Source organism: Spinacia oleracea, chromosome 4 (genome assembly GCF_020520425.1).
Source record: "Spinacia oleracea cultivar Varoflay chromosome 4, BTI_SOV_V1, whole genome shotgun sequence".
In the NCBI taxonomy this organism is placed as follows: domain Eukaryota; kingdom Viridiplantae; phylum Streptophyta; class Magnoliopsida; order Caryophyllales; family Amaranthaceae; genus Spinacia; species Spinacia oleracea.
Genome location: NC_079490.1, coordinates 155,531,667 through 155,554,291, shown reverse-complemented (window position 1 = coordinate 155,554,291; position 22,625 = coordinate 155,531,667). Strand labels below are relative to the sequence as shown.

At 35.4% G+C, this 22,625-nt stretch overlaps 2 long non-coding RNA genes across 2 annotated transcripts; both read left to right on the top strand.

The window, feature by feature from the left end:
• The first annotated feature begins 4,595 nt into the window (after nucleotides 1–4,595).
• LOC130472337 (uncharacterized) lies at nucleotides 4,596–6,581 on the top strand. The gene is made up of 3 exons (XR_008932446.1): nucleotides 4,596–4,986; nucleotides 5,500–5,564; nucleotides 6,518–6,581. It is a non-coding gene; the product is annotated as an uncharacterized lncRNA (long non-coding RNA).
• A 5,764-nt stretch (nucleotides 6,582–12,345) lies between these two features.
• LOC130460080 (uncharacterized) lies at nucleotides 12,346–14,178 on the top strand. The gene is made up of 3 exons (XR_008919983.1): nucleotides 12,346–12,583; nucleotides 13,097–13,161; nucleotides 14,115–14,178. It is a non-coding gene; the product is annotated as an uncharacterized lncRNA (long non-coding RNA).
• The last annotated feature ends 8,447 nt before the right edge of the window (nucleotides 14,179–22,625 follow it).

The following is a 22,625-nucleotide window of genomic DNA, read 5'->3' as shown; positions in this document are numbered from 1 at the left end:
TTGTATAAGAAGAAATAATGCCTTAAATTTACAAAAAAGAGACAAAGGCTGTGAACTTTAAGAATTGATGCAGCAAAGCACAAGAGGTAGAAATAGTGTTTGTTGTTTGGGTGAAATTAGGGTTAGTGTTTCATATAGTTAGTATATAAATGATATAGTTACCTTTAATTTATGTTGCGAAATAATGTTTTTAATAGTCATTGGAATATTCATTGTGTTTATGTTAGTAGTAGTTTTTAGAGTAACTATATTTTTTAAAAAGTTACTATAACTTTAAAACAGTAACTATGTGTTTAAAATAGTTACTATATTTTTTAGAAAGTTATTATAAATTTAAAACAATAACTATGTGTTTAAGATAGTTACTATGTTAAGAACAGTTTATAGTGACTTTTTGATAAATAATAGTTACTATACGATTACATTATGTAATATGTTATTTCGGGTATATTTTTGTCTGCTTCTTAGATAGTGACTATATGATTATAATGGTTACTATATTTGTACAATAGTTACTATATTATAATAATAGTCACTATATGTTAAGCTAGTTGTTGTGTGATTATAATGGTTACTATATGTGTACAATAGTTAATATATTATTATATTAGTTACTATATGTTTGAAATAGGTACTATGTTTATTTTATCATGATGTGTTACCATATGTTTATTTTTTTCAATAGTTACTATATTATTTATATAGTTACTATATTATTTATATAGTTACTATATGTTTGAAATAGATATTATGTTTATTTTATCATGACTTGTTACCATATGTTTATTTTCTTTAATAGTTATTGTACGTTTTATATAGTTACTATATTTTTGAAATAGGTACTATGTTAGTTTATTATGTTATGTGCATGTTTTTATGTTATTCTATATTTTTAATGATATAGTTATTGTATTATGGATAGAGTTACTATATTATTATCACATCAACTATGTCTGCAACTCTGTGACTAAATGACCATCAATAATATGTATAGGTATTATATCTTGTATTATAGTAACTATATGTTTGGTATAGTTTTTTATGTATATTATAATGTTCTTTTCATGTTCTTTGTTGTCTTCTATGTTATTAGTAATAAGAGTTAGTATGCTATGATCACAACAACTATATGATCATAACAATAACTATATCTACAACCTTGCTCGTATATGACTATCATTAATATTAAGAGTTACTATATCATATATAATAGTAACTATATATTTTTAATAGTTATTATCTTATCATTATGTTCTTTTTATGATCTTTCTCTGTACTCCATGTTATTATTAATAAAAGTGACTATATTATTTTGACAGTAACTATGACTATAACAATAACAATAACTATATATGCAATTCTGCAAGTATTTTACCATCGTTAATTGTAAGAGTTACTATATGATGCATAATAGAAACTACACATTTTACATAGTTACTATGTTATTTTTTTCATATTTAAATGTTAAATTATTAACTTAGTTTAAATATTATTGATTCAGAAATACAAAGATGATGCACCCAGAATTGAAATCGTGCAAAGAATAAATTCTGCAAGGAAAACAAAAGCAGGAGGAGAAGAAGAAAATCCTGACAACAATGGAAACCAAGAACGTGGTAGAGGAAGGACATGACGTGTTGGTGGAAAAAAGAGATGTGGTCCACGTGGACGTGTCGATTAGTATTTTTTAGTTCAAAAAATATTTGAGTTTAACATGGTTTATTTAATAGATGCAAAGAATTAGAATGTCGTAGCTAAAACAACTAACCAAGTAGTTAATGTTTTCTTTATTATTGTTCAAGAGTTATAATTATTGTTACTTTTGATATAGTTACTCTTTTATATTTCAGTAATTATGTGATATATAATAGAAAAAAATACTATATGACCTCTAAACCATCTATATCATATTGTTTATTTTTATAATATAGTAATTGTTTTACAGCTAAAGTTATTTTTCTATATAATATAGTTAATCTTTGGATAGAATAATTGTTCTCATCGAAATTACTATATTATTATTATTTATTTCATAGTTACTATTCTGAAAATATAGTTACTTTACAGAACCTATAGTTTCTATAATTTACTCTATTTGTCTGCAAGAATGAATATATAGTAGTAATTGTTTTACAGTTAAAATTACTTTTCTATATGATATAGTTACTCTTTGGATAGAATAGTTATTCTTATCATTATTATGTTCATAGTTATTATTCTGGAGATATAGTTACTTTACAGAACCTACAGTTTCTATAATTTACTCACTGTTAAAATTACCTAATTACCCTGGTCCATGGTAATCTTATGGTGGACCGGGTCCATGCAAGTGGAATTGGAGTGAAATTGGGGGGACGGTAATGACGATTTAGAGCTAAGTTAGTTAAGCACAGTGAGAGATAACGATAGGGGTACTTTTGGTATTTCAAAATTAAAGTTGACCGGATATTCTTGCTGTAAACTCAGAGTTTTGAATTTTGTTTTTTATCTTCCTTCCATTTTTAATACTCGCAACGTTGGTGTATTTTGCACTATTCACATATTCTATTTTGACTATTGTTGATGATTTATATACAAGATAAAACATAATCATGTAGGATCTTGTTAAATTCGTCTCGATTTTTATTTTCAAAATATTAACTTTTTATAATTTTTGCTACAAGAGAATCAAAGATGTTAATGATTAAAGTTGTACATAGGCATGCCTGAAAGTGACAAACGTTGCAAGTATTAAAAATTGGAGGAATTATTTTTTACTTTTGGGTGTTTGGAATTGTGAGTAAGAAGATGTAACGCCCGACCTCTAATTCAAGTATTAAAGCATAATTAGCAGCGGAATTAACCTAATTTGGTCGGGACATTACCTGCCGTAACTCCCTCTTGGGAATTACAAGGCAACCATCAATCATAAGCTATTAAATCCCAAAATTTCAATAATAATCCTTTATATTACCAACATAAAAATACATAACTTACTACGAGTCTTTAATTAAACCATTAAAACACTAGGTGAATATTATTAAAGTGAAATCCTCGCCACTACTCGTTCCCTTCGTATCCAGCAGTACCTAAAACAGAAAACAAAAACAAAAACGGTGAGCCGAAATAGAATAACGTAAAACATTTTATAAAGTCCTTTATTTAATTCATTCATAACTTTTGGGTGCACATGCTAGCCGTGGCAAGTATGACATGGTGGAACGTCTTCCACGATGAACCACTGTCCATAAAACATGGGGCCTTGGCCCGAAAACATGAGAGCCTTGGCTCAATGGGCGGATGCCCCATGGGTATATGCATGACCGAGAATCGTAACCTGTGAACATATACTGCCAAACGGACTAGGTCTTTCACTTTCCTTTATCATGTTTCGTTTAATTTTACGTTTTAACCTTTTTACTTCAGTTGAAGTAACATCATTCCTTTAGATCATGTGATCAAAATAAAACATCATTTAGATCCTAGGATCAATAAAATATCATTTCTTTCCTACCATCATATAAACATCATTTCTTTCATGGTTTCTTATAAACATCATTTTATAAGAATTTCAATCAATCATATTATAAGAAATAATTCCATCAAATCATATTATAATAAATAATTCAATCAAACCATGTTTTATTTCCCGCAATTCATAAAACATATCAAAAACATTCAGTTCATAAATCAATCATAACGTTGTAATTTCATAATCGCATTTATAAGGGAATTGCGGGTACTAGCAATAGCCGTTACCTACACTCTGTGATTGCTAAGGCTTTCCTTGGTTCGTTCGTCCTGAGCTCCAAACCCAATTTCTTTCAAAATAATAAATAATTAAATTAGTACTAAATCGATAAATAATTTAAAATTAATATTTTATAAATCATGTATTTTATAAGTAATGAATTTATAAATAACGAATTTTAATAAAAATATAATTTCATAATGTAAATATTATTAATCGAAATATTTATTTATATTTCATAAATTGATTTTCATGAAAATATTATTTAAATTCTATTTTGTTAAGTAAAGCTAGTAATTAGTAAAATCGATATTCAATAATTAAACCTGAAAATAATAACAATTTTATTAGTAAATAATTATATCATAAAATTTCATTAAAACATAAAATATTGACAAATTGAAAATCTGAAAATTCAGATTGGTCTTACCTAAATGTAATCCCCCGTAAATTTATAGATTTTATTAATATATTTTAACGTATAGTTATTTATATTTTAATAGAATTTACGAATTTTAATAATAAATATATAATTAACGTATATTTATTTAAGTTAATTACATTTTAAATTTTTAACGATTTATGAAATCAAAATAATTTTAGAACTTTACATTGAAACAAATCGTTTTACGAAAACACGTTCGATTGAATTTAATCCTAACCACTTTGGATTCAACAACCTAGATTCTAGTCCTAGTCCAATTGGGCAAAGCCCAATTCAATAAAACCAACTACACTCTTCTCTTTTCTAATTCACGTACAAACCAAACACCCAAAACCCTCCATCCTCATTCAACTCACGTACAACTCAACAACTCCATCCTCTCTTCTCGCCGTTGTCCCTCCCGCCTCCACGTCCGTTGCTGCAGCCACCAAGGCCGTCAGACCACCACCAGCCGTGGCCACTGGTAAGGTCTCACCTCCTTCTCCTTCGTCGTCCTTATCCCTCCTTGTTTTCTTTCTTCCTTGCAATTTCTCTCTCCCTTAATGTGTTGCCTTCTTGTAGCCACCACCGAGGACCATCAGCCACCTTCGTCGTTCCCCTGCACGCTGCGCCGCACCACCCGTTGCTGCTGCCCAGTCGGCCTCCATCCTTCTCCTCCACACACGCAAGCAACTTTTCCCTCTCTTCTGTGTTTCTTGCTCGAACACGCAACCACCATTGCCGACCACCGCGTCGCCCAGCCCTGCCGCCGCCAGGCCCGCTGTCGTGTGTTGTTTGCCGCCGGCCAGCACTTCCTCTTCCTCTCTCTTTGGTTAATTTTAAACCCTTAAAACTAATTCATGTTTTAATTATGTTTTATTAATTTAATTTATGTTTTCTTGAATTAAATTTATAGTTTTATGATTTACTTACGAATTTCATATTTATATGTTTGCATAATTAAATTATTAATTTTCAGATTATATAATTTGATTGAAATAAGAGTTTGAATTATTTAAAGTATGAATTTTAAGGGTTTAATGGTTTTAAATTATGGTAGGATGATTGTGGATTATTAAAATTATTGTTGGGATGTTCTAAGCTTGTTACTTTGGTCTTGACGAAGTTTAAACGAATTTATATTGCTGGAAATTTAAAGTATAATGTTTGCGAAGAGTTTTCAACGAATTTCAATCACTAATTCAATAATTATGATGCTAGGTAATCAAATGTGCACGTTTCAATGTTACGGAATGTTCTAAATATGTTTAGGATGTATTTAGAATGCTTTGTTATTGTTGTGAGTGATTAGAAGTTGATTGGGAATATTTGTTGGTTGTTTTAGGCGGAGAATTCTCTTTAGGCGACTTCTGAAAGTGTTAAAGTGGCCTATTAGTTTGTTTACACAAGGTACGTACATACCTGTGTGCTTGGAATGTGTGCTAATTGTTGAAACCATGTTGAATTGTTGATGAACTTGGTTATGTTAATGTTATTGATGAACTTAGTCAGGTTGAAATTGCATGTTTGATACTGTTGGATGAGCATATTAAACCTTTATTGCATTTTGAGGATTATAACATGTTAGTATGGAAGATTGATGCAAACATGTTTGATTGGGAACACTAGATTATTCAGTATATAATTCAGATTAGTTAATTGTTGTTCCCTTTTAGCTTTTCACTACTTTATGAGGGCGGAGGACCTTATTTAGTAAGTTGAAACCTTATACCCATATACAGGGGTTGATCAGTATTAAAGAAAAGAGTGAAGTTAATTGGAATGAGTCTTGTTTGATGCCTTTGTGATCACTTACTCAATTCCAAGATAAAAACAGTTGTAAATAAATGTGAGTTGCATGCCTTATGTGATTGTTGAGTTATAACAGGGTGTCAATTTGTAAATCATGTAAAGTGAAACTGAGTAGCAATAACTTTAGACTGTGCACGTCTAAAGTGACGGACAAACAGAAGTTGGGGTTCATGGTGGTAGCCCATGGCCTTTCATTCGGACCGGATTGATCACCGCGTCCTATTTTCAGTCAAACGTTCCTCGATATCGCAGGTCACTGAGGTTACGGAGTCGCGCCCGTACCTCGTCTAGCTAGAAAACTCGGTCCATTGCCTATTTCAATTAAAATAATATTATTGTTATAAAAGTCTAGTCCAGTCTAGCCTAGTCTAGTTAAGTATGGTCGTCAGATTATCATGCTTCGTCTGCCTTAATTATGTTTAATAGTATCATGTTAGGATTATTATTGCTTTAGTATGTAGTACTCAGCTTTGCTGATTACGTGCTTTGTTTGTGTGTGTTGATCATGGCTATGCCTATTGATCCTGTGATGACCCATCTTTGGTGAGCAGTCTCTAAGGATTAATAAGCGTTGCCCATCTACAGGTTCGAAGATGATGTATCATTGGGATCGGGATTAGAGAGCTTGTAGCTCTATTTGTTTAATTAAGTGATTTAATTTGTTAACTTGGATTTGAAATTTGTCGTACTATTTATATTTCCTCATTTTCGTTTATTGGTTTTGGGATTAAACCTGTAATCAATTACCTATAAACCTCAAATTAGTTTTATGTTTTCCGCTGCAAAACTCTGAATAAGCCGTACGTTTTCACACGGGCGATAATACTTTGATAATTCCCCACAGTTATATTTAAAAAAAGGGTTATTTTAGAAAATGGGAATTGTCGGGGTGTTACAAAGTGGTATCTAGAAGCTTATGGTTTTATTTCAATGATTTTAGGCGCCTAGACTAGCTAGTTTTCTAAAACGAATTTCCTAGAATTGAGCTCCTACTCATTATATCGTTCAAAAATGCGTACTTTTTTTTGGGGGACCAAATTCATTTTATTTTGTTTACAAAGTATATTAATATTTCTTTTTTAAGTTTGAAAGTAATTTATTTATTCGAAACTTTACGTTCATGTGAATTAAGTACGTTCTTCTTTTCGAATTTAAATTAAAGATATTCAAAAAAAAAAAAAAAAAACAAGACATTATTCTATTTATTCGTTATTATATATTCGTTTAATAAAAAAAAAAAATTCTTTCTTATTAATCATTCTTGTTTTATTTTAAGCGTTTCAATGTTTACTTATTTTGATTTATTACGAGAGATGGGTAGTATAAGAAGGGCATATAAGATAGAATTAAATGTTCTAGTAATGCTAGCATAAGAAATTAATTGTTATGTACGTGCATGTGTTTATTGTTTAAATGTTGTAATTATATGTGCATAATAAAAATTGTTTGCTTCCACCAAACTTATTGTGTTATCGACTTTTGATTATGATTTGGTTGGGAAGTCATTAGTGAGGCCTGAAATTGTTTATTTCAGAAATAAAATATTCCTTTCTAAGTATACCAACATAGGATCTCTCGAGAAAGATCGATATAGAGACCACTGATATTTTTGTGAAGAAAGTGGTGTTTAGATGTGAATATCTTGCTAGGATTCAAGAGCAACCCAATTGTACTAAGTGATCATGAGAATGAAATGGATTATGAGTCTGACATTAATAGTTGCACCAGCTTTGAACGCACTATGCGTCATATATTAAGAAAAGGAGACCCTGATAGGGATGAGGAAGCCATTCGTAAGTTTGACCGTGTTAGAGGGCATACTAGAGTTGATATTTATAATGTAGTGATACTGAGCCAGAATAGGATGACCTTAGTCTCAAAGGCTACGAAGATCCACAAGGCAGAGAAAACTAGCTTAATATTTTAATACCGAGGATGATGATGAATTTAAATACGAGCCCTTTACTCTAGAAAGTTATAAGGAATCAAAGAACAAGATTGATAATGTTTCTCTCTAAGATTGTTTCATTATTTATTTATGTTGGGAATATTGTGGGACAAGTCGCCAACGGTAGTTTAAATTTATTGCATAGCGCTTTTATTTTATTTTGGGACAAGTACGTTATTATGGTTTAGAAATTGTTATTAATATTGTTTTGAGGAATAAAATTTTCTTTAGGAAATACAAGTTTCTTTTGAGGAATTAAAGTTAAATATTTAATTATCCAAGTGGTCAATGATTTAGTTTGGGCACGCGAAGAGGAATAATTTCTTTTATTATTATTATTTGTGATGATTGAATTTGATTTGTTTCCCTCGATCGGATGTCCTTTATGTGAATGTCGTTCGCAAATGATAGAGGAGAATTATTTTGCAATGATTGTTGCACCTTTGTAAATGATTTTATGTGAATATTGTTTATTGAGGCGATCTCTATGGTCAAATCAAATATTGCTTGATATAGAATGACATGTAAGTGATGTTTAGAACCTAAGATAGAGTATATTAATTTCAGGTCGTGTTATAGAATGACCAACAATAATGACTTAGTTGTTGCTATTCGCCTCTTGGCGGAAAAGCTGATCCTAGAGAGAACTGAGCGTCCCGATTCTGCTGGGGACATGTTTGAGAGACTAGCCAAAGTTAAGTCACCATACTTTAAGGGGGAAACTGATCTTACTTTTAGAGAACTAGGTTATAGAATTTGAGAAATTGTTTGAGGCTGTGAACTGTCCTTAGAATATGAGAGTGGGTCAAGTTGTCATGTATTTGAAAGATGAAGCTGATTTATGGTGGAGAGAGAATAGAGTTAGGCTTAGCACTGCTGAGGAGATCCAATTAGGATTAGGTGGGGAAACCTTTACATCTTCGGATTGTGTATGGGAAAGATGCTCATATTTATGGTTTGCAGTCTAGAAGGGACAAGAAAAATATTGTTCTTGGGGAGAAAAGAAAAGAGTTTAATGCTGGGGAAAACCAAGGGAATTTCAAGAGGAATATGAATGAAAATGGGAATGGGAATGGATATGGAAACTTTTAAGGAAGGAACAAACAGGGGCACAACAATAGGAACCAATCTGAGACAATGTATCACTGCAAGAGGTGCAACAATAATCACCCTGGTAAGAATTGCAAAGGAGAATTAGTGACCTGCAACTATTGTCAGAAAAGGGGGCATAGGGAGTATGAGTGCTTCACTAAGCACAGAAAGGAACAAAATAGTAATGGAGATGGGAACCAAGTGAGATTTAACCAGTCTGGAGGTCAAAATTCAAAGCCTGGAGGGGCACAAAACAATCAAGAGAACTATAATAAACCTGCAAATGATAACAACAACCAGAATAAGGCTCCAGGAAAACCGTTCATGATGACTAGAAATGAAGCTGAACATTCTGCAGACGTAGTTCATGGTACTTTTTCTATTAACTCCGTGCTAGTTAAAACATTATTTGATTCGGGAGCAACTTATTCTTTCGTTTTGTCATATGTTATTAAGAGTCTGAAGTTAGTAGATTTTGAAATGATTGATTTACCTGTTAGTATACCTACTGGTGTAACCTTAAGGTGTACCAAGTTATTTAAGAACTTTCCTTTGAAGATAAAAGATTGCGTTTCTAACTTGATAGAGTTTAATGGGAAACCTAGATGTAATTCTGGGAATGGATTGGCCAAGTTTTTACAAGGCTAAGGTAGATTGTGAAATTCCGAAAGTAAGTTTAAGGAACCCTATGGGAAGGTTGACCTCATGTGAATGTTTTGAGAAGTCCAAGAACCTTTAGTGATTTCTATAATGCAAGTGAGGAAATTGATGAATAGAGAGTGTGAACTATTTTTCTGTATTGTGCTAGATGTGAGTAAAGAAGTTGGAGTGAAGATCGAGGATGTTCCCATGGTGAATGAATTCGTTGGTGTGTTTCCGAGTGAAATTGCGAGTACGTCACCAGCTAGAGCCCTTGAGTTCACAATAGAGTTGAATCCCGGACCGACACCTATATCCAGAGCACTTGATAGAATGACACCTCCTGAAATGAGCTAATTAAGACAAAGTTGCAAGAGTTGTTTGGTCAAGGAATATATTAGGCCTAGTGCATCACCGTGGGGTGCTCATGTGTTGTTTGTTAAGGAGAAAGATAAGAGTATGGAATTATGCATCGATTTTAGGGAACTAAACACCATCAAGAGAAGTTATCCTTTGCCTAGAATAGATGACATATTGGACAAATTGAATTGGGCGAGTGTGTTCTCGAAGACTGATTTGGGTTTAAAGTACCACCGATTGAGAGTAGCTGGTAAGAATATACTTAGAACCTCATTAGGATTCGTTATTGTCATTAAGGGTTTAGAGTAACGTCTTTTGGGTTAACCAATGCACCTGCCATAATTATGGGTTTGATGAATAAGATTTTCCACGAATTCCGAATTAAGTTCGTTATTATATTGATGATATCCTGACTTATCCAAGGAATGAGAAAGAGCATGACAAACACATGAGGATTGTTTTGGAGACGCTTAGAAAGAATCTAGTTTTATTAAATGAAGTATACAAATCTTGAAGTCATGTGTGTATAAGTGACACCGACGGAAAAGTGAAGATTAAATTGATTGAAAACTACGTTACTTAAGGGAATAAAATTTAGAGAAGATTCGTGTGGTCCAGGATCGTTAGAAATCATTTGTTGTCTTGAAAAGATGGGAATGTATGAATTGGTGGAAGTGCTAAGAGTTAAGACCAAGAGTTATGACATAAGGAGGTTTGGTAAAAAGGAAAAGTTGACCAGAAAGAGTTTCTGTAGATCATGCTAAGATTCAAGCTGTGAGTGAGTGACCTACTCCAAAGAACGTGTCCGATACTTGAAGTTTTCTAAGCCTAGATGACCATTATAGGAGGTTGTGAAAGACTTTTCGAGAGAGCAAAACCAATGACCAACTTGATGAAAAAGGAATAGAATTTCAAGTGAAGTGAGAAATGTGAGGAAGCTTTCTAGATTTAGCTGTTGTCGCGTCAATTGAAACCTTATAAGGCTAATTACCAAACCCATGACCTAGAGTTAACTGTTATGGTGTTATCTACGAATATTTGGAGACATTACCTTTATAGGGCAACATGTAAGATCCTTACCGAGAACAAAAAGGCTGAAATTTTTGCAATAAGGTCCAGTTGAATCTTGGGGACAACATTGAAAATGAATATTGCTTTCCACCCTGCAACCGATAGACAGATTGAGATTACTAACGGAATTTATGTTGAAAACCCGTGTTATTGACTTTAAGGGTAATTGGGAAAATCACCTAGAGTAAAACCACCTAGAGTCGATTGAATTTCTTGCAACAATAGTTACTATGCAAGCTTTAAGATGGCACCTGTTGAGGAATTGTGTGGAAAGAAGTGTAGAAATCCCACTTGCTTCGATTTTAGTGGAAATATAGCATTGGGGACAGGATTCGTTGAAGTAGAAATATCCAAACTTATTCCCTAAGATGAGTTACGAGGGCGTAACTCGTTTTCCTTAAGAGGGGTAGAATGCGATAGAAATTCGCATTTTTTTTACCTATTTTATAGCAATTTTATGCATTTTATGCTTATTTTTAGCAACTTATACATGTTGATGCAAGTAAATAGATTCTCCGCAAAAGAAAATGTGTTCTTGAATATTACAAGTAACTTTTAGTTGGCAAAAGAGTGCACAAGAATGGCACAGAGTATTTCTCCAGTAAGAATAAGTTGAAAACCTTTGAAAAAATGGGTGAATTTTCGTGTCAAGTTTCGGGACGAAACTTCTTTTAAGAGGGGTAGATTGTAATCCCCCGTAAACTTATAGATTTTATTAATATATTTTAACGTATAGTTATTTATATTTTAATAGAATTTACGAATTTTAATAATAAATATATAATTAACGTATATTTATTTAAGTTAATTACATTTTAAATTTTTAACGATTTATGAAATCAAAATAATTTTAGAACTTTACATTGAAACAATTCGTTTTACGAAAACACGTTCGATTGAATTTAATCCTAACCACTTTGGATTCAACAACCTAGATTCTAGTCCTAGTCCAATTGGGCAAAGCCCAATTCAATAAAACCAACTACACTCTTCTCTTTTCTAATTCACGTACAAACCAAACACCCAAAACCCTCCATCCTCATTCAACTCACGTACAACTCAACAACTCTATCCTCTCTTCTCGTCGTTCTCCCTCCCGCCTCCACGTCCGTTGCTGCAGCCACCAAGGCCGTCAGACCACCACCAGCCGTGGCCACTGGTAAGGTCTCACCTCCTTCTCCTTCGTCGTCCTTATCCCTCCTTGTTTTCTTTATTCCTTGCAATTTCTCTCTCCCTTAATGTGTTGCCTTCTTGTAGCCACCACCGAGGACCGTCAGCCACCTTCGTCGTTCCCCTGCACGCTGCGCCGCACCACCCGTTGCTGCTGCCCAGTCGGCCTCCATCCTTCTCCTCCACACACGCAAGCAACTTTTCCCTCTCTTCTGTGTTTCTTGCTCGAACACGCAACCACCATTGCCGACCACCGCGTCGCCCAGCCCTGCCGCCGCCAGGCCCGCTGTCGTGTGTTGTTTACCGCCGGCCAGCACTTCCTCTTCCTCTCTCTTTGGTTAATTTTAAACCCTTAAAACTAATTCATGTTTTAATTATGTTTTATTAATTTAATTTATGTTTTCTTGAATTAAATTTATAGTTTTATGATTTACTTACGAATTTCATATTTATATGTTTGCATAATTAAATTATTAATTTTCAGATTATATAATTTGATTGAAATAAGAGTTTGAATTATTTAAAGTATGAATTTTAAGGGTTTAATGGTTTTAAATTATGGTAGGATGATTGTGGATTATTAAAATTATTGTTGGGATGTTCTAAGCTTGTTACTTTGGTCTTGACGAAGTTTAAACGAATTTATATTGCTGGAAATTTAAAGTATAATGTTTGCGAAGAGTTTTCAACGAATTTCAATCACTAATTCAATAATTATGATGCTAGGAAATCAAATGTGCACGTTTCAATGTTACGGAATGTTCTAAATATGTTTAGGATGTATTTAGAATGCTTTGTTATTGTTGTGAGTGATTAGAAGTTGATTGGGAATATTTGTTGGTTGTTTTAGGCGGAGAATTCTCTTTAGGCGACTTCTGAAAGTGTTAAAGTGGCCTATTAGTTTGTTTACACAAGGTACGTACATACCTGTGTGCTTGGAATGTGTGCTAATTGTTGAAACCATGTTGAATTGTTGATGAACTTGGTTATGTTAATGTTATTGATGAACTTAGTCAGGTTGAAATTGCATGTTTGATACTATTGGATGAGCATATTAAACCTTTATTGCATTTTGAGGATTATAACATGTTAGTATGGAAGATTGATGCAAACATGTTTGATTGGGAACACTAGATTATTCAGTATATAATTCAGATCAGTTAATTGTTGTTCCCTTTTAGCTTTTCACTACTTTATGAGGGCGGAGGACCTTATTTAGTAAGTTGAAACCTTATACCCATATACAGGGGTTGATCAGTATTAAAGAAAAGATTGAAGTTAATTGGAATGAGTCTTGTTTGATGCCTTTGTGATCACTTACTCAATTCCAAGATAAAAACAGTTGTAAATAAATGTGAGTTGCATGCCTTATGTGATTGTTGAGTCATAACAGGGTGTCAATTTGTAAATCATGTAAAGTGAAACTGAGTAGCAATAGCTTTAGACTGTGCACGTCTAAAGTGACGGACAAACAGGAGTTGGGGTTCATGGTGGTAGCCCATGGCCTTTCATTCGGACCGGATTGATCACCGCGTCCTATTTTCAGTCAAACGTTCCTCGATATCGCAGGTCACTGAGGTTACGGAGTCGCGCCCGTACCTCGTCTAGCTAGAAAACTCGGTCCATTGCCTATTTCAATTAAAATAATATTATTGTTATAAAAGTCTAGTCCAGTCTAGCCTAGTCTAGTTAAGTATGGTCGTCAGATTATCATGCTTCGTCTGCCTTAATTATGTTTAATAGTATCATGTTAGGATTATTATTGCTTTAGTATGTAGTACTCAGCTTTGCTGATTACGTGCTTTGTTTGTGTGTGTTGATCATGGCTATGCCTATTGATCCTGTGATGACCCATCTTTGGTGAGCAGTCTCTAAGGATTAATAAGCGTTGCCCATCTACAGGTTCGAAGATGATGCATCATTGGGATCGGGATTAGAGAGCTTGTAGCTCTATTTGTTTAATTAAGTGATTTAATTTGTTAACTTGGATTTGAAATTTGTCGTACTATTTATATTTCCTCATTTTCGTTTATTGGTTTTGGGATTAAACCTGTAATCAATTACCTATAAACCTCAAATTAGTTTTATGTTTTCCGCTGCAAAACTCTGAATAAGCCGTACGTTTTCACACGGGCGATAATACTTTGATAATTCCCCACAGTTATATTTAAAAAAAGGGTTATTTTAGAAAATGGGAATTGTCGGGGTGTTACACTAAAGCCCAAATGGAAGGTTGGCCCAACTTAAATTTGGATTGGAGGAAAATGAATCAAGTTTCAATTGAAACTGATTCTTCTCCTCCTTTTTTTTTGAATGAGGCACGAACAAAGGGGAGGGAGGAGGCACGAAGAGGCAGGGCACGAGGAAGAGGGAGGAAGGAAGGCTGGGGTGGGTGGCTCAACGTCGCGGTGCGCGCGTCGGAGGGCGGCAGTGATGGTGGAGGCTGGGCGGCGGCATGACGGTCAAAAGAAGAGAGATGGAGGTGCGAACAAGGGAGGAAACAGAGGAGTTTGAGGGGCGCTTGTGGCGGTTTTTGGGCGGAAGTAAGGCGGCTTGTCGGGTTATTTAGGAGTGAAAGTTGGCTGGCAAGGTGGTGATGGTGGCTGGAGGTGGTGGTGTGTGGCGTGGGTGGTGCAGCGTGGCAGAGAAGGGGAGGGAGACAGGGGAACGGGGCAGGGGATGCGTGCGGAGGAGGGAGAGGGTGAGGGAGGTGTTGTGGTGGTCGAAGGTGGTTGGGTGGTGTTGGGTGGTGGTGATAATGGTGGTGGACAGTGGTGGTTGCAGTGGTGGCTGACGGTGGTTGTTGGTGATAGTGGGTTTGAATCACAGAAAATCAAGGAGAGTGAGATTGAATTTTGTGTTTTGTTGATTTATTGAAATTGAATTGGAAAATCTGATTTTTGTAAATAGGTAGAGTGAAGAAGAAGGAGAAGTCCTTGGTCTCCAAGGCATGAACTTGGATTGATTTTCAAGGAAAGGGAGGGATGAAACATACGTGGAGAGGAGGAAGAAGAAGAGAAAATGAATTTTTCTCTTTCAAGGGCATTTTCGTAATCACCAAATTAGGCCAATTTCAGAATTTTGTTGCTATTTTTGGAAACTACTAAAAATAGAAATGTTTAACTAAAATAATTTTCATATAAATATCAAAAAATAAATAAATATTTGTTTATAAACTTATCGTTTAAAATAAATCTTAAAAACGTTTAAATTAACGAAATTCGATTATTCGTAATTATTTAAAACAAAATCAAGCTAATAAATATTTTTAATTTTAATAAATCACGTTTAAAATTTTCGAGGTATTACAGAAGATTTTTTTCGTTTTTTCACAAAATACCTTCAAGGTTTAACTTAATTCACCAAATATGCTCTAGTTTTCAATAATTTACCGTACACCCTGACTTTTTAAAAATTCACCATATACCCATTAGGATATTAAAAAATTCACGACTTGCCCTTATTGCTTTAAGATCGTCAAGTTTCTGTTAGTTTTCACCATCTTCCTTCTCCTATCTCCGTCCAATTCATTTTGTATTACTTTCCAGAATTAAAAACATTACATCGGATCATTATTCAATCAAATTATTCAACAATAATTCATCAAATCATTCTCAACCAAATTAGAATCATTACACTCAATCAAAATCAATTGCATTTTGCATTACTTTTCAGAAATTAATCATCAAGGAATTTAAAGAAATTCATTCAGGATTATCATAGCATTTAAGAAGAATAAGAATTTGTTATTCAAGAAAGCAAATGTCGGTCCATCATCACTGGTGGAGATGGAAAGTCGTCGTTTTACTCATAGTCTCTAAGTTCTTCATCGTCTTATGTTTTCTCTCTCCTCCGTTACCATCTTCTTCCACTTCATTGCCACCGAGTTTGACTCGCTCTCTCTTCTCTCGATTTTCCCTTTTTTCTCGATTTTACTTCGAACATAATTGCAGTGGTTGAATAGGGAAAATCGTGTGTCTATTGGAGCAGAACGGATTGAACTTTTGTAGGTTAGTGTGTTTGATTTTCCATTCAAATCATCATCGGGGAGGAGTTTGATATCAATGTGGTATGGTGTTGGGGATTCGTCCGCCATTGTTGGGGTCTCGAAGTAAGAATTAAGCTTTTGCAATTTGGGGTTTTTTTAGAATTGGTTTTTTGGGTTTGTTTTTTGGGTTTTTAATAAATGGTTTTTTGGGCTTTCAAAAATTTAGCAGAATTGGTTATTTGGTTTTTTTCTCAACAACAATGGAAGTTCTAGTAGTCATTAGCCTTTGTGTTCTTCTGATTTGATGATGGAGGTGGAGAGATAAGAGGAAGAAGATTTTTTTTAAAAAAAACCTAAATTCTAACAGTGACTTGACGGTGGGGTCACTTCGTGAATTTTTAAAACCTCAGGAGTATATGATGAATTATTGAAAACACGAGGGTATTTGGTGAATTAAGTTAAAGCTCGAGGATATTTGGTGAAAAAACCATTTTTTTAATAGGTGAGAGTAAGAAGTATAAACATGCACATATGACATGCTTTTTATTTAGGAAAAATTACTTTAAATAATCCGACCTTTCGACGATTTCCTGTTAATAATCCAACATTTGGATTATTATCTAATAATCTAACATTTGCACCCCATCAACTTTTATTGCACCCAACAGGTCACCAACCTGATACAACAGGTTACCCATACACGTGTAATGCAATAATTTGTTCTAAGTTTTTTGTTTTTTCTTTCATCTTCCTTCTTAATTTTTTTCCTATCATCTTCCTTGCTCCTGCAACTGGTAGATTCCTTATCTCTCTCCTCTTTCCTTAATGTTTTTGTTGTCTTTAATTTATCCTCCATTCCTCCTCCTTCCCCATTTCTGCATTTCATTAATTTGTTCATCCCATCATCTCTTTCTTCCCAAAATCAAAGGATCCGGCCCAATCCATATAACATCAATTTCACTCAAAAAATCATACTCCAAGCTTTCCTCAACATTTACCCCCCTTTCCCCACAACTCCGTCTATCTGAACCTTTTAGTTGTCCAATTTTTTGTGATCGATTCCATCAATTGCAAAGGAACCGGTAACATCATACTCAACGACTCGCGTAATCCTAGATTGAATATCTAAAATGATTATGATTCGTGGTTTATTGCAAGTGTGAAAAACTCATAATCAATCACAAAAAAAAGCACCATCCATTTCAGTTTATTTTTTGAAGAAATCAACAACATAAAAGAACTTACAAAGTTTATTTGGTATTAGAGATAGATAATGAAGAATTGACGAATTTCTATTGAAATTTTATAAACCACTGAGTATGAGCAAGGATATCTATGATTATATAAAGAACGGAAATGTGAGATCGAATGGGTGGGAACTGGGAAATGGAGATTTCAAGGTAGGCCAATTGGGTTCATACATATATGAAGGTGCAAATGCGGGTAGGCTGCAATGTTAACTAACCACCCTTGCTTCTGTCACCTCCTTTATTTGGTTATAATCAATCCACACCATCTCAGAACAACCCATCAAAAAGTCCATAAAATCAAACAAAACCCAGTAATTAACTCTTTTCTAAAATTTACAAACCTAAAAATGAATTACCCAAAAAAAAAAAAGATTTGATTTTTATAGAAATTAAGGAAAAGAGCTAGGAATTTAACTTATTGTAGGATAGAGATGAAAGAATTGATTGTAGGGGAGAGAGAAAATGGTCTCCAAGAAGAATAGGGAGGAAGAGGAAGGAGGTAGAACGCTGAAAAATGGAGGGAGCAGAGGGGGAAGGAGAAAGAACAGAGAAAGGAGAGGAAAAAAAAAGTTACCCTCTTACCCGGTTACCGGTCAAATAGGTGCAACAAAAGTTAATGGGGTGCATAAGTTGGATTATTATATAATAATTCAAAGGTTGGATTATTAACGTAAAATCGTCAAAAGGTTGGATTATTTAAAGTAATTTTTCCTTTTATTTATTTATTTATTTATTTATTAAGAAGAACACAATTACAAAGGTAAACAACAAGCTAGAAAAACAAATAGTTGGAGTACATAAAAATTATTTCGAATTCTATAAAGTTATGAGATGATGTATAGAGAATGTGCGATATGAACTTACCTCGATTCTTCAATGGACCTTAATCAAAGAAGAGTAGACAAAGTTATGTAATAGGACCATATAATAATGACTATTTGGAAAAATGAGAAAAAACTGAAATGAAACCTCCTGAACCCCCTTGCTCCAACCTCGCTCGACCATCCATGGCTATCATCGTCTACCTCCTCAACATCTTCACCAATAACCGTTGCTCCAGCTTTAGGTAACTCCAGCAAGTCCGGCAGCCAGAATATTGACCAAGCCTCAGGCCATCCTAACCCCCATCAACAACCCCAACCCATGAATGTAGACTCACAGAAACAACCCCAGAAATTATCCATCAAAGACATCTTAACCTCAACACTTCCAGCCATCTCCAGCAACACCACCCCCAACCAGCCCACCCTCATACCTCCAAGGGGTTTTGACGCATCTACGGATGTGATTATTCCGCTCTCCCCAAAATTTCTACAAGCCATCCAAAACCCTTGGAAATCAACGATTATCATAAAGGTCATGGGTACCTCCTTTGCCGCTGACTTCCTCTCGGAACAACTCAAGAAATTGTGGAAATTGAAAATGGTACCAATTCTAATAGGATTGGGGAAAGGCTTTTACTCGATTAAAATACCTATTATCAAAGGAGCAAACAGGCTCCTGAAAGATGGATTGTGGTTTATCAACGAATTCTTCCTATCCATAAGGCGATGGGAACCGGAATTCCACCCTTCAAGAGCCAAAGCCCAAGCCATACCAAAGTGGTTTGACCTGCCAGAATTACCGGTTGAATTCCATAGGTTGGACGTGCTCAAATCAATCGGAGATGCTATTGGAAAATATTCCAAGACTGATTTCTAAGGTACGGAACTTAACAGAGCTTCGTATGCACGCATCTTCTGCCAAGTGAACGAAGATAGAGTGGTGCATTCCTCTATCTGGATCAAAAACTTCAAAAAAACCCTAATCGACGCTGTCTTCTACAACAAATGCACCGGATGCAATAATCCTGACCTACCAAACCACCACTGCCCTCCTAAACCACCGAGAAGAACCAACCGAGTGATACCCGCAAAACACTATGTCGGAAAATCCAAACTCACCGGAAAGAGAAGGGTGGAAGAAGGTCACAAAAAATGAAAAAAACAGAGACAAGGACCAAAAGTGATAACAAAAATAAAACCAGCAATTGGCGGGAAATTTCCCGAAAAGGAAACTTGAACTCGGAAATCAACTCGGTGAGTCATGACTTGAGTGTGACACGTGTCGAAAGCATGATACAAACCAACCCACCCCAGTTATACCCAAAAGGTAAAAACACAAATTTACCCCACCAGAACCCACCTTCCTTTTCCTTCACCGCCATCCAAATTCCACCCACCAACCCACATGAAAACACCAACCCTGTGCCGGCCAACCTAGCGTCGTCCACCACCAAAAATCACATCTATATACCACAATTCTCATCATTAATTCTTCTTCCTCCCATCATCTCACTGGATCTACCATGCAAGACTCCCACCACCACACTCAAGCCCACCAAACCCAATTCATGTTTACTTCTCAAGGGAAGAGGAAATAATGTACTACGCCTTATCCCCCCTATGGACCCAACATGAGTTTTCTCCAAACGAGGTTCACTACTATAGACCACCAAAGAACCCATCAGATCCACCAACGAGGATGAGCTCGGCGGTGATGAGAAGAATCATCCGCGAACCACACACTGTTCCAGCGCATCTCTCCAATCTTCTGATGACGTGACCACCGATAAAAGAACCGCCAATCCTACCCGACCTATTGAACCTGGTGCCCGCGCATTTCACTAATCTCTCGGATTCGGAGGAAATGCAGGGAGCGGCGCCGGTAGTCCTTAAATGGGCGTTGATACGCAACACAGCAATATTCCTCCGGGGGAAATCATTCCGCCACCCCTAACCCAATTATGCGACCCGGCCCCGATTCTCCCTCCCTTGAGGGAAATTTGTATGTTGACCCTACCCTTCCTCTCTCTCTCTCTCTCACCTTGGAGGGGTGGTCCAACCAACTCAAAATGTTGAGGACGGCCTACGGGTACAACCAAGTAGGGCTGACTGCAAAAACAGACTCCAAGATAGGGAGATCGAGCCTCCTAACCCGAATCCAAATATCTTGCAACGACCATTTACTCTACATCAAAGAGTCGGGGAAGACAATAGATATCCGGGAAACGACTCAATGGATGGAGAGGTACAATCTCTTTGCAACACCACTAGTGCTTAAATCCATGACCACATTAGCATGGAATGCAAGGGGTGTCTCCCGCCCTTCATTCAAAGGGAACCTAAATCACCTAATCCATTGCCATAAACCCGAGGTTATTGTTGTTACGGAGCTGTGTACTGGTCGGAAGAATGTGGAGAAGATCTTGAGGAGTATTTCGTATGAGTGTTTCGTATGATAACTTTGAGATGGTTGAGCCGATTGGAGTTGCAGAGGGTATCCTTGTCCTCTGGAACTCCACCGATGTCGCCTTTACGGTGATCAGGAAGAGTAATCAGATGATGAATAGGGTGATTCAGGTATGTTCTTCCTCAAATATTTTTATTTGTCAGCTATTTATGCTAGCCCGGGGTTTAAAGATAGGAAATTTGCGTGGGAGGAGCTCCGTGTTTTCTCTCAATAAATTACAGGTCCATGGTTGACAATTGGGCACTTTAATGAAATAACCTCTCTTGTGGAAAAGTTTGGGGGGAAACATCCAAAAATGCATAAATTACAAGCTTCCTTAATTGCATTCATGACTGTATTTTAATTGATGCGGGTTTTAATGGTCAACGCTTTACCTGGAATAACCGTAGAAAATTGACACCCATTTTTGAAAGGCTAGACCGTGCTCTTTATAATTCTGATTGGTTGTCCATGTTTCTTGCGTCTAGTGTTACCCATCTCCCTAGCCTTCAACCAGACCATAACCCCATTATACTCCGAACCATCAAAGCCATTACCTTTCTTGCTTCCTTCAAATTCAAACCATCGTGGACTTTTGACCCAACCTTTTCTAATTTGATATCTACCGAGTGGTCCAAAAAATTGGGCCCTTTGATTCTAGGGTCAGAGACCTGCGCCCACCAATCTCAAATTAGGCTAAGTCTACTTGTAACACCCTAATAATTCCTTGTTTTTATAAAAAAAAATCTAACTTAAAACAAAGGAATTACCAAGATATTACTGCCACCGTGATAACGGCTAAGGTTATTTACCAGAATTACGCAGCGAAATTTTACTAACTTTCAAACATAATAAATAGTTAATGGTCGTTTAACAACTTGGAACCACTAAGGCCCAAAAACCAAACATTAAATAGTTTTGAAATCTATTAACTAAAGTTTAGATAAATATTGTAGTCATGACTAGAAAATAAATGTAGAGTTTATAAATACGGAAGAGAAAACAGTCTCTCAAACACAATCCCATGATAACTTCTCCCGCAAGTTATCTCTACAAACTTGTTTATTAAAATCTACTCCCCAACAACGCAAATGCAATGATGGATCATCATAGGGTCACTAAGGCAAAGGCCATGACCGAAAGAAACAAAAAGCTGAGTACGAATAAGCTAGAACGAAATCCTAGTCTAATATGCTTTACTCAACAATATGATAATCCACATGCAAAAGCCATTTAATAACAAGTAATCGCAGAGACAAGACTCGACACTTGACACGACTCTTGACTCACAGATTAATAAGAATTAGCTTCGAACGGGTAAAAGAAAATATCCATAAAAGAAAAGAAAATGGTGATGGAAGCCAACCATACACTAAAATAAGTAAAGGTCAGACTCCTACCGACAGTGGGGACATACCGACGGAATTCCAGTGCATAAAAGAATAAAAGAAAGAATGAAACAATGGCTTGTATCATTCAAGGAGCAGAAGTTTTCCGGCTAATGGATAGTATATGTTGTTGGAATGTCCAAGGGATCAACAATAAGACCAAGAAAGGTGAGGTTAGGAATCTTCTATTTTCCAATCATGTTGGTCTGTTTGGTCTCTTGGAAACCAAGGTAAAGCTAGGGGGTTTCCCTAGTGTTTACCAGTCCATTTGTGAGGGTTGGGGCGTCTCAACCAATATTCAGCATATCTCTACTTCCAGAATCATTGTGGGATGGAATCCTATTCGGTTTTATGTCAATATTGTTGAAAATTCCAGTCAGTTTATTCATTGCTTGGTTTCTTGTCTCTCTTCTTCTATCAGCTTCTTCTGTACCTTCATTTATGCCTCTAATGACCTGAATGATAGATACAAGTTGTGGGATG